A 16,315-nucleotide genomic window follows, 5' to 3' on the forward strand; every position below is an offset into this window, starting at 1 on the left:
TAATATAGTGGCGTGTTATACTCTATTCCGATGCTGAGAGCCCCTTTTGTTCTGCGGGACTAACAAGCTCTCTTTGAAGTTAAAAAACTCTTAGAACATAGTAATATCGGCTTTTAGGTTAATATTGAGTTATGAGTCGAGATTTCTTTATCCACTGTTTGTTCGGCGTTTACGACTGAAAATATATGAACAGAGCTTTTATTTAGATACTTACTAGAGATTAGTTGAGCTTTTTGTATAATGTGTTTTGTATGATTAACTTGCTGTTCTCGTAGACTTTTAACGACTTAGCTAAGCTGTAAAAAAATATGAAAAAAAGGATTGCGCAAAACGTTTTTTTACCCGACTGCAAGGAGAGGTATTGTTTTTCGCGCGTATCTTGTTAGCTTAGTGAAATGAGTATGTTTTGATTTTAGTTTGAGCAAACGAGTAAGTATATGAATTCATACGTTCTGGATGTCTATAGGAATTTTTTACTTTTAACATGTTGATTACAAGTTATGGTAAAAAATAAAATAAATAAAACACTAGTGCCACTTGTTCACGATAACGATAACAGAACTCTAATGTTACTTCTCGCGAAAAATACCAATTTTCCTCTTTAATATTCGACATACGATTATATTTATTGTTACCTTCCTACTCTTCCCAAAATCTGAATAACCCATCTCGTAAATCCTCATTACGTAATCCCACTACCCTCCCTCTGCCATCAACCTTAATCAGACCTCATTTGCACCCCGTGCATATTTCCACACATCAGCACCCACACAATTACGTCCCTCAATGCTTTTCTGTTTTATGCAAATATATAACATAACGTCATCGTCTAGGAAAAGACCTTTTGAATAGTATCAGGTTGAGTTGAGCTTGTATCACACGAAATGAAGTAATAAATTTTAACCTACTGAGTGAACGATTTTTTTTAATTTGTAACCACATTGATGAAATTGTATAGGTATATGACTGAACTATCACCAAGGCTCTATATAGTTATGTTACATACTTCGAAAATTTAGCAAAATTTGTCCCGTTTCTTTTCGATATCATCGTAGCCTCTTTGAAAAATTTCTGCCCGCCAAGTGTAACATACGTACACACTATGCGGCAACCGTGCAGCTTGAGCACGCCGTCTTTCTCAAGCGGTACTTTAGAGAGACGGCACGCTAAAACTGCAATGCTAACCAGATAGTGCATACGGAGCCTAAGGGACATTGACGTACTTAACCAAAAAGTCAGTCAATCAGCCAGCTAATCAGCACAGGTTTATTTTCGACTAATAAGGTTATAGACCCATATTTATCGATCAAAGTAACAAAAACGTTGATAGATAACTTCATTGTATCAACCCTACCATCTTGAAAAAGCATAGGGTTGTGTTAGCTCTATTTTCTCGATGCTATTCAGTCGTGGCTGTCGTTCATTTCCCGATTCCGAGGCGAGATGCATTTTCTGCGTGCAATCCCCTTTCTAAGTACCGTCAGCAGATATTTTCTTAATCTCATTATTTGCAAAATGCAAATGTTTTATTTTAGGTTTTATTTATTAACACAGTTTTTCCTTTTTTTAATTGCATATTAAACTGTGGTTTGAAAGTACCTACTATGTACTTTGTTTATAGCTTTTATTTTATAGGATTCCAATCCTTACAAGAAATAAAGGAACCCTTGGAATAGCATCATTTCTGCCTGTATGACTGTCAGGATTTTTTCTTAGGGTTATAATATAATTTTTAAATGTTTTTTAGGGAGGCCCCCATAAATATAAGGGGCGCAAATAAAATGTTATTCTACCACCTCGAGTGGTATATCGTTGTTTAGCGCTCTTTGAGTAGATATATATGTACTTTTTGTTTTAAAAAATAGTAAAACCCAATAAATGTAACCCATTAAAGTTACCTTTTTACAAAATTTTGGTCCGAGAAATTTTAATCTTTTCATAGACCTACGAACTTTAAATTTGGGGAACATTAAAACGTATATTTTACTATCAAATATCAATGTATTGATAAATCATATTTTTTCTATGAAATTCCCTCATTTTTCCTATTATTTACGTGCACAAGTCCAACACATATTTGGCTGGTTTTTTATTAAGTAACAGTTCACTAATGTTTTTGAATTTGAATTTGAATTTAATATTTATTACGGGCGTAAGTAATATGAATATTATACAAAAAATAAAATTACCTACTTACGCCTGTAATAAATATTAAATTCAAATTTAAATTCAAAAACATTAATATTATAGGCCTTTTCCCAGCAGTGGGACAATATACAGGTTACTAAAAAAATATATATACATACACATATAGCGTGGTGCAGTACCTACATTGCCGTCTATGATCGATTATTAATAAATCCGTAGCTGAGCGGCCCAGCGATGTAATGAGATCCGTCAAAATACCGTCTTAATGAAGCTTCAAGCTCACGTTCTTGGTTCATGAAATGCATGAGCTCATTCGTACACGTCAACCGTAAACGTGCGAAGAAACGCGTGGTTAAATAATGAAAATTATGCACCGATACAAATTTTACATATTTTTTCACTTATCCAAAGGACACATTTAAAAGCATGAGATTTCTGTCAGGAAATACATTTATGGTCAAAAACCACATGCGTTTGTTTCTCGTAAATATTAAGAGTTCAAAAGTTTACTGGTTGAGATCCTTTGATGGGATAGTTCACGTTTGTAGACGTTTATCGACCTTGTTTTTTTATTTTATGCAATACAGTTTACATAAATAATAATTAGGTACTATAATTGTATCTAGATAGAGATTTTTTGTTTTGTCATTTAAGGCCTTAATTCATGTTTTTTTTTGCTTCTAGTTAAAAATAATTTGTAGATGGTTTTAGCATAGTCGTTTGTGTAATGTAACTTATGATTAGGTACTTGACAAGTTTTTGAATAGATATAAAATATTAATTTGAGGTTTTTTTCGCTGGATTAGTCAGATGCAATAAAACATTTGTTCAACAAATCACATTTGAAGTTCACTCAAATTTAATACTAATTTTTAAACCAAATGCCTGAAAATGAAAAAATATGCTAACGCTACTTAAGTCGCTCTGCACTTGCAATCTCGGCGCCCCATCGAGTAAAAGGATAATGCCAAATCCCACTCAGGTTTAAAATAAGAAAACAAGTGTCAAACGAAAGGACGTACGTATCCAATCAATGAGATACCAAATACCGCCATTTTGATGTCGCCCGAAAGGTGAAACGGGCACGCTTGTCACATAACTTCCACTTTTTTATTATATTAATTTATGTGATCTTTTTAAAGGATGCTGTGCCTGAGGGCAAGTATAAGATGCAGTTTTTAAATCGTCTTCGTATCTGCAACCAATTTTCTTAATGACCAGTTAATACCACTTTCGGATATCGAGTTTTGTTTTTAATCGTTCCTTCATATTGAAAAATATTTAAATTCTTGCCAATGATGATAACGTAGGTATGTTATTATTTTTTCTCCAATATGCTTAGAAATGTCCGCCTAACTGTTGCAAACTGTAGTACACGAAGTTTCCTTATAGACTGTTATAAATTAAAAAAAAAAAACACTTCCCGGCTACCTGAGCGGCCGGGAAATTGTATGAAATTCCATTAACACATACAGTTTTTTTTTTACTATTTAAATTCTCGTTTCGACTACGGTAAGTAAGTCAATCTAAACAGCCTGATGATCAAATTTCATCTTCCTTTTTTCTTTTCAAATCCTAGTCTAAGATTTAATTTAGAAAGATACAGCGTCTTTAAAAATGTCAGTGTCACTGTTTTTTTTTTATATTTCGAGTTCAAGCACAATGAAACCGAGAAACTGGTAACAAAAGAAAATGGCTGAATTAACTAAAAAGCACTTTCAACCGTTATTTAGTGATACAAATGCTTCATTTGCATTTAATTTTATACCTTTTACTCGTATAATACATTTACATTATTATATTATATGATTACTATATAATATTAAAAAGAGGAAAGATTTGGATTTTTCGATTTTTGTATTTTTGGATGTTTGTTACGAATTAATTCAAAAACTACTATCGATTTTAAAAATTCTTTGATTATTAGATTGCAAAATTATTCCAAAGTGCCAATGGCTATATTTATTACCAGAACAAATTAGGGTTCCTTACTAAAACTTCAATAATGTAACTCAAAGTGTAAACAAAGTTGCCATGAAACATCTTTCATCGCATGCGCTGTGGTACGATGATAGAACAAAAAAATGCTCTACTAGGTATGTTATGGAATATATTAATATCTACAAAAAACTTCGCGATACCATATGTTCACCTATTGTAGTTATGTCACTATAACTACTTTTTTCCGGTCTGAGTGGAGAGCCTTGGGGAAGGCCTATGTTCAGCAGTGGACGTCTTTCGACTGACATGATGATGATGCTGAACTACTTTTTACCCGACTGCGAAGAAGGAGGGTTATGTGTTTGACGCGTATGTATGTATGTATGTATGTCTATTTCTATATCCTCTCGTAACTACTCAACGGCTGAACCGATTTTGATAAATCATACGTCATTAGATTCGCCTTAATGGCGCGAGTAACACTCGGTAGGTACATGAAATTATTAAAAAATAAAATGGCGGATTTTTAGCGCCAAATTGTGAGTCTTCAAAAATATTTTTTTATTCAAACCTATCGAGTAGGGTATCAAAATGAATTCACAAAAATATCAAATAAGTATGAAATAAAACAATAAATTTAAAAATTCAAAACCCGACTGCGTAAAAAAATACTAAAAATAATAAAACAAGATGTGAACGTAGTGGCCTAGAACTCTATTAAGTAGCTAACTTAAAGTTCAACAGTCGGGACTTAACAGCGACCAGCTCAAAAATTCTTATTACCTTAATGGGTCCCTACTGTTGCGGTTTAAGTTAGCTACTTATCAGAGTTCTAGACCACTACGTCCACGTCTTGTTTTATTATTTTTAGTATTTTTTAACACAGTCGGGTTTTGATTTTTTAAATTTATTGTTTTATATACATTTTAAAAGTTGTCAGAAATGCTGACAAAAATCAGACCATGTTACCCATACCTTTGTATTAATCTTTATCCAAATAAATAATTTTATATTCAAGACGGTTTCAATACCTACTATATTTGGTTACTTTACGAAGCTGAAATGTAACTGAGATTATTTTTACGAACGTGGCGATAGAAATCACAGCCTATTGAAATTAGTTCAATATAATTCTTAAAAATCTTTATAGTGGGTTTTACCTACTGTTACTTAAGAGGACTTCGCGATTAAATTAGCTGCATTCAATTGATGCCGTGAATCAATGGGATTTTTGACTGATCAAAATTGGCCATCATAATTTAGTCACGGGCATAACCAATGTAATTTTGTATTCAACCTGAATCGCAAATATGTTATCGCTACTTGATATTCAATCGGCATACCTAAATCCAGTTTGTTTAAAAAGTAATCACCTATTGTTTAGGTATGCAGATATTGACAGTTAATTGAGACTGGTTTTTCCTTTTTTAGGGTTCCGGAGCCAAAATGGCAAAAACCCTTATAGTTTCGCCATCTCTGTCTGTCTGTCCGTCCGTCCGCGGAAAGCCGAGCAAAGGCTCGGGACTATCAATGCTAGAAAGCTGTAACTTTGCACGGATATATATGTAAACAATGCCGACAAAATGGTACAATAAAAAAATTAAAAAAAATTTTAGGGTACCTCCCATAGACGTAAAGTGGGGGTGATTTTTTTTCTCATCCAACCCTTTAGTGTTGGGTATAGTTGGATAGGTATTTTAAAACCATTACGGGTTTGATAACACGATTTTTCGATTCATTGATTTTTTTGCGAAATAGTCAACTTTAAAGTGCAATTTTTTTATTAAAATCGAGCGTCCCCTTCTAAAATCTAAACCGGTGGGTGGAAAAGTTTTCAAAAGTAAGTATATCAAAATTTCAAGGAAAACTATAACGGCTAAGTTTGCTTGAGAATTATTAGTAGTTGTACTCTTAAATAGCAGCCTAAGGTATAAAATATACCTAAACTTGAAAGATTCCGTATAAAATACGAAATCCTTAGAAAAATATTACTTAATTTTTACGTAATGGCTCCGGAACCCTATTTTGGGCATGTCCGATACGCTCTTGGCCGATTTTTTTTAAAAGGTAGCTTGCTGCATGACTTAAATATTTGCTTCGTTTTGTTGATTCTTCTTTATTGTAGAAAAAATGAGATAGTAGGTATTAATTACTGATTATTTTTGTATCTTTTCACACGATATACAAGTTGCTGGAAGTATTGCCGTTGATTTATTTTTCATAAAGTATGTATTTTTGGTAAATTGCAACGTGTTGGGTTTCAGGCCCCGCACGTGACCAAGCGTATACCTGGACCACGGTAAAGGAAGAAAACCCCTTATTTTGGTATCCTTCGTCAATAATAGATATGTTACTTATCCAATTTTCCATCGGATACATGCCGTGCCTACCCCTTCGAAAACGAAAACACCCCAAACCTCGCACCGGGGAGACGTAGGTTAGTCGTAATAGCTAAGAAAAATATTTACCAAACCTCAAAGCGAATAAAAAGACGTCCCTTAATACGGACCCAGATGCATTCGACCTATTATTTGTTTCCCCCGAAAAGGTTACCTTGCCCAAGAAATATGAATAGGTAAATAATGCAAATCTACTTTCCGGATGGAGGAACGCTTTGCGAGCGCGATTTTCTTCCTTCTATCTATGAAAATACACCACCGGGAGCAATGATATTAGAGCAAGATATCCACAGTGAAAAGGATCATATCTAGGTACTTTGTGGACCTTTCATCTCCTTTATCTCGAAAGATACGAGGTCTTCATACAATTTGTTACAATGACGAACTAGCTTGTAGGTGGGCAAATTTATTATTCGTTACAGGTCATTAAATTTTACTCGCTCGTACAATTAATCATTTCATTGAGAAAAAAAGTGGCATTAAACCAGAAGTAGGCTAGCTCGCGTGTAGGTGTTTCGAATACGTCTAAGAAATGGAAAGTTATGGTCGTATTTAAATAAGTCGTGAGTCAGAATCGTAGCGTACGCATCCAACTTATAAACCACAACGTCACAGATTACGACACGCTCGTAAAATTCGTTCGTCCATTGAGCAAAACAATAAAACTCCATCAAATGGTGTCACTAGCCCGGCAAGTTCAAGTGCGCTGTTAACTTGCACAACGGGCTGTAAACAGGGAATAAAAACGTAGATATTATTCCGTCGTAAACGGTATCGTTTATAATAATAGCGGGTGCATGTTATACGGCGGGGTTAGGTATATTTATCAGTATCGGTGTGGTCGTAAATGTGAGAGTAGACTAGCGGCAGACGGTTTTACGGTGTGACGCGTAGGGGTCTTGCCTGCAATTATTTGACAAGGTGTCCACAGCGAGGCGTGATGTCGACAATGTCGCCGAATTAGACTGCGACGTAGCTGTACAATCAGGAACTTGAACATTTTGGGACAATAGAGATCTTTTGAACATGAAACTACCGTGAGACTCACTCATATTAAATAATACCCCGGATATCACGTCTTAAATCGAGTTTAGCTCGACATGTTTCCAGCTAATCCGTAGCCCTTCCTTCGCGCGAGCAGATCGGCAGCGCGCAGTGCGCGTGTCGCGTTGCTCCTAAGAGGAAGGGCTACGGATTAGCCCGAAACATGTCAAGCTAAACTCAATTTAAGACGTGAGTTATCCGGGTCCATATATTTAATATAATAGAGATCTTCTTCAGAAAGTCTCTTCAAATAAACTTAGAAGATAGTGTGTTTTATATGTATGTGATAGCCGGTATCTATTTATTAGTAGTGATAATTAGGGTTCCGTATTTTTAACGTATAGGTGGGTGTTGGAACAAAAAATAAACAACATAATGTGTTTCCAACTGTTAGTACAGTAAACCTCGGCCTCGCGTGTATTATACATTTGAATCATAAATTATGATGTATTTTTAGAATTTGCATAATTAAATTAATATTTTGTTTCAGATGCGGAAAGATAATGGCTGAGAAAAACCAGGATGTAAGGTAAGGAAGTTATAACTACTGAATCATCCTTCAAATAAAATAATTTAATTATTAATTCGATATATATTCATTAGGAAAACGTAGGCCAGACCAGTTAATTACTACAGATGAAGTCGGTTAAAACCCATGTTATTCATTTTATGACAAAGAAAAACAAATCAAACTTGTGAATGACGTGACTAGCCACAATATTTTTGTAGCAATCATATATGATCGTTAAAAATTCAATTAGAGACTTGTAGACACAATGAATTTAACGCACCGTTGGTTAGCTGCCGTGTCTTAAATACCTACCTAATGTCTATTCTATTAAAACTACTGAAAGCAACAGTAATTATGTTGATGAGTTAGGTAGTATGTTTGTAGGTCAGCTAAATTCTAAGTAGATTTTTTTTTCCATAATATATGTATAATGTCTTAAGGTTTTGATATTTGTGATTATAAGGTATTATCAACTAATGCACTTCTCGTTGACCTAGATTCATGAAATTTGGTAGGAACTATACTTAGTCGCACACCGTACCTTCCTATTTTAGCAAAATTGATTAATTTGTTTTTCCTTCCAATTTTTTTTTATTTGTCTGAACAGTTCTATGGCTGTCTGATTGATCGCTCAAATACTAAATAAGTTAAGTCGCATAAAATTGAATCGTTTAATTAGTTACTTTAATTGATAAGTTCAGTACTATCAGATGTAGAGCAACTCTACCTTTCCAGGACAATTCTACTGTACCTACCGGTTTGTGTACTCAAAAACACTACCATACCCATTGTCAATCGCGAGTGTTTTAATATTTTTGTAACCAAGACATCTCTGATGAATACAGTGGGTACTGTATCTAGGTTTGTTTAAAGACATACATGAAATACCTACACTAGTAATATTGTTGATAACACTACCTACATCTTGCACGATATTTATCACAAGTACCTACCTAAAGTTTACAAATTACAGCCGATTGTATTTTTATGGCATAATATATTATGCCATATCCGATTGTATTTTAATGGCATTATATAACTGAACAAACTTTAAAAATAACAGGGTCTCAACAAAATATAAAAAATTTAAGCAAAAAGATATCCATCTACAACTAACCATTTGATATCAGGCGTTAAGCTTTAATCTTGAACACCAAACATTTTCAGTAAATAACAAAAATTTATCAAGTTAAGGATTAAAATGACCCAGGAAGCAATCTGTCTCAAATGAAGGAATTTGGAGGCACTCAAATCTGTTCTTATGGGTCCAAACGTGGATGTGACGAACGGCCGGTCAGCAGAAATATAATAAGTTTCCCAAAATGCCTGAAGCTATTTGGAATCAGAACCGATTCTCTGACGGTTATCTAGTTTCAGTTTTTTAGAGGAAAGTATTTTAGAAAGAAATGTGTAGGTACGTAGCTAAGTACGTAAGAAATATAGTTAATCGTCAAAATTGTTAAGCTATTTTCGAGATTTAAAAATATTTCGGCCTAATATTGCGACTGCTATAGGGCGACGGCTACTACAACATGCTCGCTGTTGTAGGGCACAGATTTCCATTTAGAGTGAGAGTCTCGTAGAGGTTGGTTATTAAGATATAAACGTACGATATGCCAAGAGCTACTATCTAGTCACTAAATAAAATAAAAAAACAGCCAATTCATTCAAAAACAGCCCCAAACAATAGCGCCGTTAAACTCACAACTTACGTCAAAAAAGTCACAACTTATTTTTAAGAGGTCACAACTTTACGGTGTGGAAGTCACATGCCCATAAAACCTACGGTCACCTGTTGTGCGTCAATAAAGTTTGAATGCTCGTCTGATTCACATTAAAACGTTTAATACGCCAATCGAGAACGATTTCATTCACGTTTACGATTTACGAGGTGACGATTTTGTTGTCTTACGACGGGGTGGCGCAGGTTTATTTACTTTTCACGATTTCGAGTGCCCTTGCTGTAAGTGTGACTTTTGTTTATCGTGATTTTGATTTGCTAGCGTATTAGGTAGGTAATCTAGACTACGAGGGAGGCCTATGTTCAACAATGGACGTCCTACGGCTGATAATTATTATCGTCTAATCTGGAATGTAGATATATAAAGTAGCGACATAGATAAAAATACAACATAATATATAATATGCCCCAATTCAACCATCTATGAAATGTAAATAAAGATTAAAAATAAATAGTTAAGATGTAATGACTCTAAAGCGTACCAAATGCTTTGACTATGAATCAGGTTTTGGTGATTTTAAAATAAACAAGCATTTTAGTAAAATTATCTGAACTTAAAATATTTGTTAGTAATAGGTAGTGAAACTTAAACTTCTTACGTAATTTTAAATAATCGTTCATTTATATTTAAGCTAGGTACATTAACATGAGTACCTACCTATTCAATCAATCAAATCATTAATTTGCTAACATACCTAGTTAAGAATTACGTATACATGTTACACATATATTTTACCTGTTAAATATAGGCTATATTTTATGCCGGGAATGTGTAAAGTTCCCACGGGATGCAACCAAAATTGCAAGCAATAGTTAGTTTTAGGTAATAAGTATATCTAGTGCCATCCACGAAGACGCCTGATTTTGTCAAAATTAGACATTAGTGACATTGTAATAAGAGCCACGGCACGCGTCATCGTGAATGACTCCCTATGACTGACCTATGATTAGGTAACTTTACAATACAATATTCAGGTAATATAATTGTAAGTTCAAACCTAGTTACCTATTATTCATGAGTAACTCTATGACGTTTAAGCTAAACCTAATTGAATTGAAAATTACCGTCGGTTACTAATAGACATAACTCCGTAGAGTAGGTAGTTCCAATCAACCAAGGCTGTCGTAATTGCTACTTGTTTACACTTACCCTCTGTCTCTACATTTCTTTCAATGTAGGTACCTACCTATACCTACGTACTGATATATAGATATCTACTTAGTTACTTACCTACTCTCTACTTGTAGGTTGGTATTACAGAAGATGCATCTATCTTCTGTAATTTATGTTCCTGTTTACCTCCATTATTATCATAATAATTCCTGATGCAATAAAATGTTCAATGGCCTCATAAAACAAGGTATTTTTCGGAGTTTGCTGGCACGCGGTTTCCTAGCAGGGTTATTTAGGGTAATAAATATTCGCTAATAGATTTTCATGGCTCTTATCTGTCAAAACTTAAATTATAAATCCGTCCTTTATCCAATAAATTGTTTTATTTAAAACAATCTAAGCCAGGCTTCATGTCTTTCACCAAAACAAACCAGCCCCACATTTCATTGAAAAACACGTAGCCCTGTGCCATGGGACATAACTCAAATGACTGCAGCATACATCTCGAATATAAAGGAGGATCTAGACAAGCTCCGCCTAAAATAGCATGGCCGCTTGTTTTGCGCACGCCTTTGCCCTCCTATTGGTCTTATCAGCAAAAACTTGTTTGCCTCCACACGTATTGACCAATCAACGCCGTGGAGATACCTAAATTCTAATTGAGAAGCCGATGCGCTTATCTCCCTTTTTACCTCAAGTGCGAGGAGAGCGGTTAAAGTTGTGCATGTAGTGGTAAGCAAGTAGCTGTTGCAGAAATTTGCGTATAGATGGCGCTGTAATTCACGTAGTTCGCGCGCTATACGCTAGATGGCGCTAGGGATTATGTTGATGTAATGGGAGCTTAGCGTCAGCTGTTCTTAAATTAAAGCAACGTGTTAATCAACATAACCTAAAACGTTTAGCCTTATTGTGATCTGCTCACAGGTACGTTGCACTGTGTTAGAATAGAAAATTGAGTAAAAATGTAATAATGTAAAATACATTGAAATGGTTTTTGTAATAACCTTACCTTAAACTAACAAGGTGGTAATTGAGGCACTTATCTTTATACTTATGTACGTACCTGGTATGTAGAGTTGTGGAAAAAAATGACATTATCTTTTTATTGTTCCTAAACTAATTCACTAAATTATGCACTAACTCTTTCTGCACAATCAGAAAATGGTACTTACCTAATAATCTGTGTCTTCTTCATTCGAGCAACAAACACCGCAATGAAATAAGTAGTTGAAACGGTACTTACATTATACTCTATGCTACTGATTTTCGCAGTAATGCTCAGTAGGTAATCTTTAAAAAAGCGACTCTCGTCGTTGGAACAAAGGGCGTTTTTGCAATTAAATCTTAACACTACGACTGCAGACGGTAATTTTGACAGCTGACAAGTCGGGTTAGCTATAAATATTAGGAGAGTGATTGCGTGCGTAAACTCCGTTAGACTTAACTCAGCCATTCGTGAAATTATAAAACAACGTGACAGGCAGTTAAATCAGCTGACGGTTAGTGTTTTGCTAGAAAAAACTGGATTTAATTGGGTTCCGTTTTAGACTTGCTCTAGTTACACATTAACACCTAATTAAATAGTAATAAGAGACTTCTTAAGTTTAAGAATAATTTATAGATTTACTATGATTACTCTCTGTAAGATTTTTGTGCCCATTGCTACTTAGAGCGTCGCGTTTCTAGTAGGTAACCTAAAATAGTAAAAATGTACATAAAGTGACGTAAGGACAAAAAACTCATAAGTTATCTACCTACACCCCATCCCAGCCTATATACATCCCACTGCTGGGCACAGGCCTTCTCTCAGAACAAGAGGGTTTGAGCCATAGTTCCCACGCGGGCCCAGTGCGGATTGGGAACTTCACACGCACCATTGAATTGCTTCACAGTTTGGGCAGGTTTCCTCACGATGTTTTCCTTCACCGCAAAGCTCGTGGTAAATATCAAATGTAATTCCGCACATGAATTTCGAAAAACTCAGAGGTGCGAGCCGGGGTTTGAACCCACGACCCTCTGCTTGAGAGGCGATAACTTATTAGAACTATTCTAGAATTACTTATTAGGATTATTATTAGGACTTCTCTGTTACTAACATATCATATGGATCGTATGAAAACTGAATTAAACAATTTTTTTTATACTTAAGGCATGTTAAAAAAAAATTTGCTTTCCTAAAAATAAAAAACCTAAGAACATATAAGCTTTACCTACTTTTTAGTAGGTAGGAAATTTTGCTACAACAGTAATATAAGCACAATAATGTTTATGCCAATTGTAATATTGAAAAAACATTGTTTCTTTTTGAGAAGAAGAAATGGTGAATATAATTGTTTTTGAGTGCGTTAGACAAGATATACTCTCCGGTTGAGGAATCGATAGCGAATCTGTTATACCTACCATTCACAGTCACATTATAACTTTCGAAAGAACCCTAAAACGAAATCTATAAACACGATTAAGTCAATCGGCCATAAAAACGATACAGCGATCAGTAGTTGATACCTAAGTCATTATCTAACGCTAGAATTGAATAGTTATTAGCTCTAACGTCGAATCTAATTGTTATCACGCCATTCATATCAACCTAATGTTTTTTAAGTCGCAATATATTATTCTGATTAACTAGGCAATGGTTTATTATGAAGGCTTGCGTGATGTGCTTTTGTTTTCATCGTAAAAATTATAATGCGGTTTTTTGATAGGTTTTGTACAAAAACTAAAAATAAAAAACATTATAACAAAAGATTGAACCGACTACAAAAAATCATGAAAATATTTTTCTACCAGTCTGAAGTCGGTCGGTGCCTCAGCACGAGCCAGCTGGAGTGATTGAAGCGCAACAAAAAGTGCTTAGCTACCTAGGTGAGGTAGATGACTATAGGTCCACTCTTGCTGGCTCGTGCTGAGGCACCGACCGACTTCAGACTGGTAGAAAATTATTTTCATGGTTTTTGTAGTGGGTTAAAAAAAAATATACAATTTTTTTTTCACCCTTTTTAGTGTAAATAATCTAAGATACAATAGTTTCATGTCAACTGCTCGTCACCTTTTACAAAGGATTGCTTTTTCCGATGTAGAGACTTTCTTTATTGAGGAGTACTGGTGCTTCACCACCCATTCCATTTCACCATATGCATTACGAGGAGCATAAATTGCTTAGCAACTGTGTTAAAGTAATTGAAATTCAACCCGTGAAATACTTGTTTAAGTAGTAACTCCGATGGTCAACTCCACTTGACCAAATGATGCTTTTCAAGAGCAAATGCACGAGTTACTACTAAATATATCAAAATTACCATAGGTGCCTACAACATTTGAAGAGTTCCCTCGATTTCCTTAGGATCCATTCATCAGATCCTAATTTGGTGCTTATGGGACATAATTGAAAGCATTCAGACGAACGCAAAAAAAATATCAAATCGATTCATAAATGACGGAGTTCTGAGGCAAAAAACATTAAAAAAAATACAACCGAATAGATAACCTCCTTTTTTTGAAGTCGGTTAAAAACAGTACTCTCTCCCACTATTTCATCTACCTGTACAATTTTTCATACATACCTACTTAGTTTTTCAAAGTAGCTACGCTTTTGTCAACACTTACTTTCTATTTATTTCCCTAGTGTTACTAGATATCTATTTATCAATCCCTAATAATTGATTGCTTTATTTTTTTTTTTTGTATTTATTGTTCTCATTTTATTTTAGTTTATTTTGGATATTTGTGTTTTTTTTTATTCGACTAGATGGCAAACGAGCAAGTGGTCTCCTGATGGTAAGAGATCACCACTGCCCATAAACTTATGCAACACCAGGGGTAGAGGCCTAAGATGCGATACCTCAAGTGCCAGTAATTTCACCGGCTGTCTTACTCTCCACGCCGAAACACAACCGAATAAACTTTTTTCAATTTTTTTTTTCAATTTCTTAATTGACTAGGTACTCCAAAATTTACTGGAAGGGATCCCTTCAGGGATTTGTAGTTTGAAATTTTCTGTTTGTAACCTTTCTGCATTTCCTTTTTGCACAATAAAGAGTTTTACTACCACTAGGACTATTTAGTTGTTGGGCTTCACTAAATCACTTTTTCAACGCCGTTGGTTCATCGAGTGTTTGCCCACACTACAGGGGTCACGACGGCAGTGCGATGGCCTATGGCCGATCGGCTAAACACGACTTTTATTTAACCTGTGTGCGTTTGAATAAGTTGCGTAAATTCATATCACAATAAGTCGTCATCGACACAGTTCCTTGCAATTGCTACTTTTACGATCCAGCAAAAACGTCAAACACGCTTCTGGTGAGGTAAATGCCCCAGTGTTTGACATGCTAATAACAAAAGTATCTAACAGCTCTTTTTAATATTTCAATAAAAACGATAAGTGACGTACCTACGATAAGCGAGTTCACGTACCTATCTAAAATCCATCTAATACTTTCTTTACATATTATAAAGCATAATTACATCCACAGTAGTGACATAATTTGCCGAAGTGATTGTGTGCACAAAAATAAGAAATGCCCACCTAGGCCATGCATCAAAGGTTTGTAAGTTTTGTAACTAAGCGGCAACGACCACGAGTTATTGGTGGCGCGACGAACGTGTTCTCTGTTCATTACGCGGCTGAAACGCTCGCTGCACAGCGCCTACCTGGCAACACACGCAATGGGCAGAGAAAACGCTTGTAGCACCGCCCCGGCCGCACGGAGTTGTGGCCGGGCCGTAACAGTCACGTTTTGCTACGATTTCCACGCAAATAGTCGATTCGCCCTTAAAATACTGCCTTTACTAATCTTGTAAACTTAACTTTTTACCTATATCATAGTGTGTCTGCATATTTCCAGTGAATTTTAGACCTTTTATGCCCTGAATAAGGTATATCTTCGGTTGAAAGCAAATAATCGGCTTTGCGTGAGTGCTCGCAAATTTGTATTCAAAAGATACCTACCATCGAAGTACACGATAATCATAAAACAGACGATTTAAACTCTGATTTTGGCGAGTTTTGAATATTTCTCGTACCTACCTCGCAGGTAGGTAATATGATATGCACTTGTGGTTGTAGGTATCGGTTGCGTCAGACTTAACCTTTCGTTAAGAACGTACGTAGTTACTTATGTATATGCACGGTTTTAAATATCTGTATTTTTTAAATTATGTCCTTGTTAAATATCAGTAATCTACTAAGATCCGTATCGGTATCTTAATTAATTAAATTTCGGTTAGTTAACGTGCCAGTGTTGGTCATTGTCCCAGTAATTGTCATCTTTAATTTTATGTCACTACCAATAAACGTGACATCGTCTTCGTTCGGGCGTTAGCATGTCAATCAATAGGATATTTACCTTACTTATTTTTAAACTTATGGTAGTTTTTAAATATTCACCTACAAACTATACAAAAAGGATGACTAA

At 35.1% G+C, this 16,315-nt stretch overlaps 1 long non-coding RNA gene across 1 annotated transcript in view; it reads left to right on the forward strand.

Moving 5' to 3' along the window:
- Window positions 1-16,315, forward strand: part of LOC141434088 (uncharacterized) — a 164,599-nt gene that overhangs the window by 123,797 nt on the left and 24,487 nt on the right. Inside the window, exon 5 of the long non-coding RNA XR_012452006.1 lies at window positions 8,023-8,061. This is a non-coding gene — a long non-coding RNA (uncharacterized lncRNA). The remainder of the gene's footprint in view (window positions 1-8,022; window positions 8,062-16,315) is intronic.

The sequence above is a fragment of the Choristoneura fumiferana genome, chromosome 13, assembly GCF_025370935.1.
Source record: "Choristoneura fumiferana chromosome 13, NRCan_CFum_1, whole genome shotgun sequence".
NCBI lineage: Eukaryota > Metazoa > Arthropoda > Insecta > Lepidoptera > Tortricidae > Choristoneura > Choristoneura fumiferana.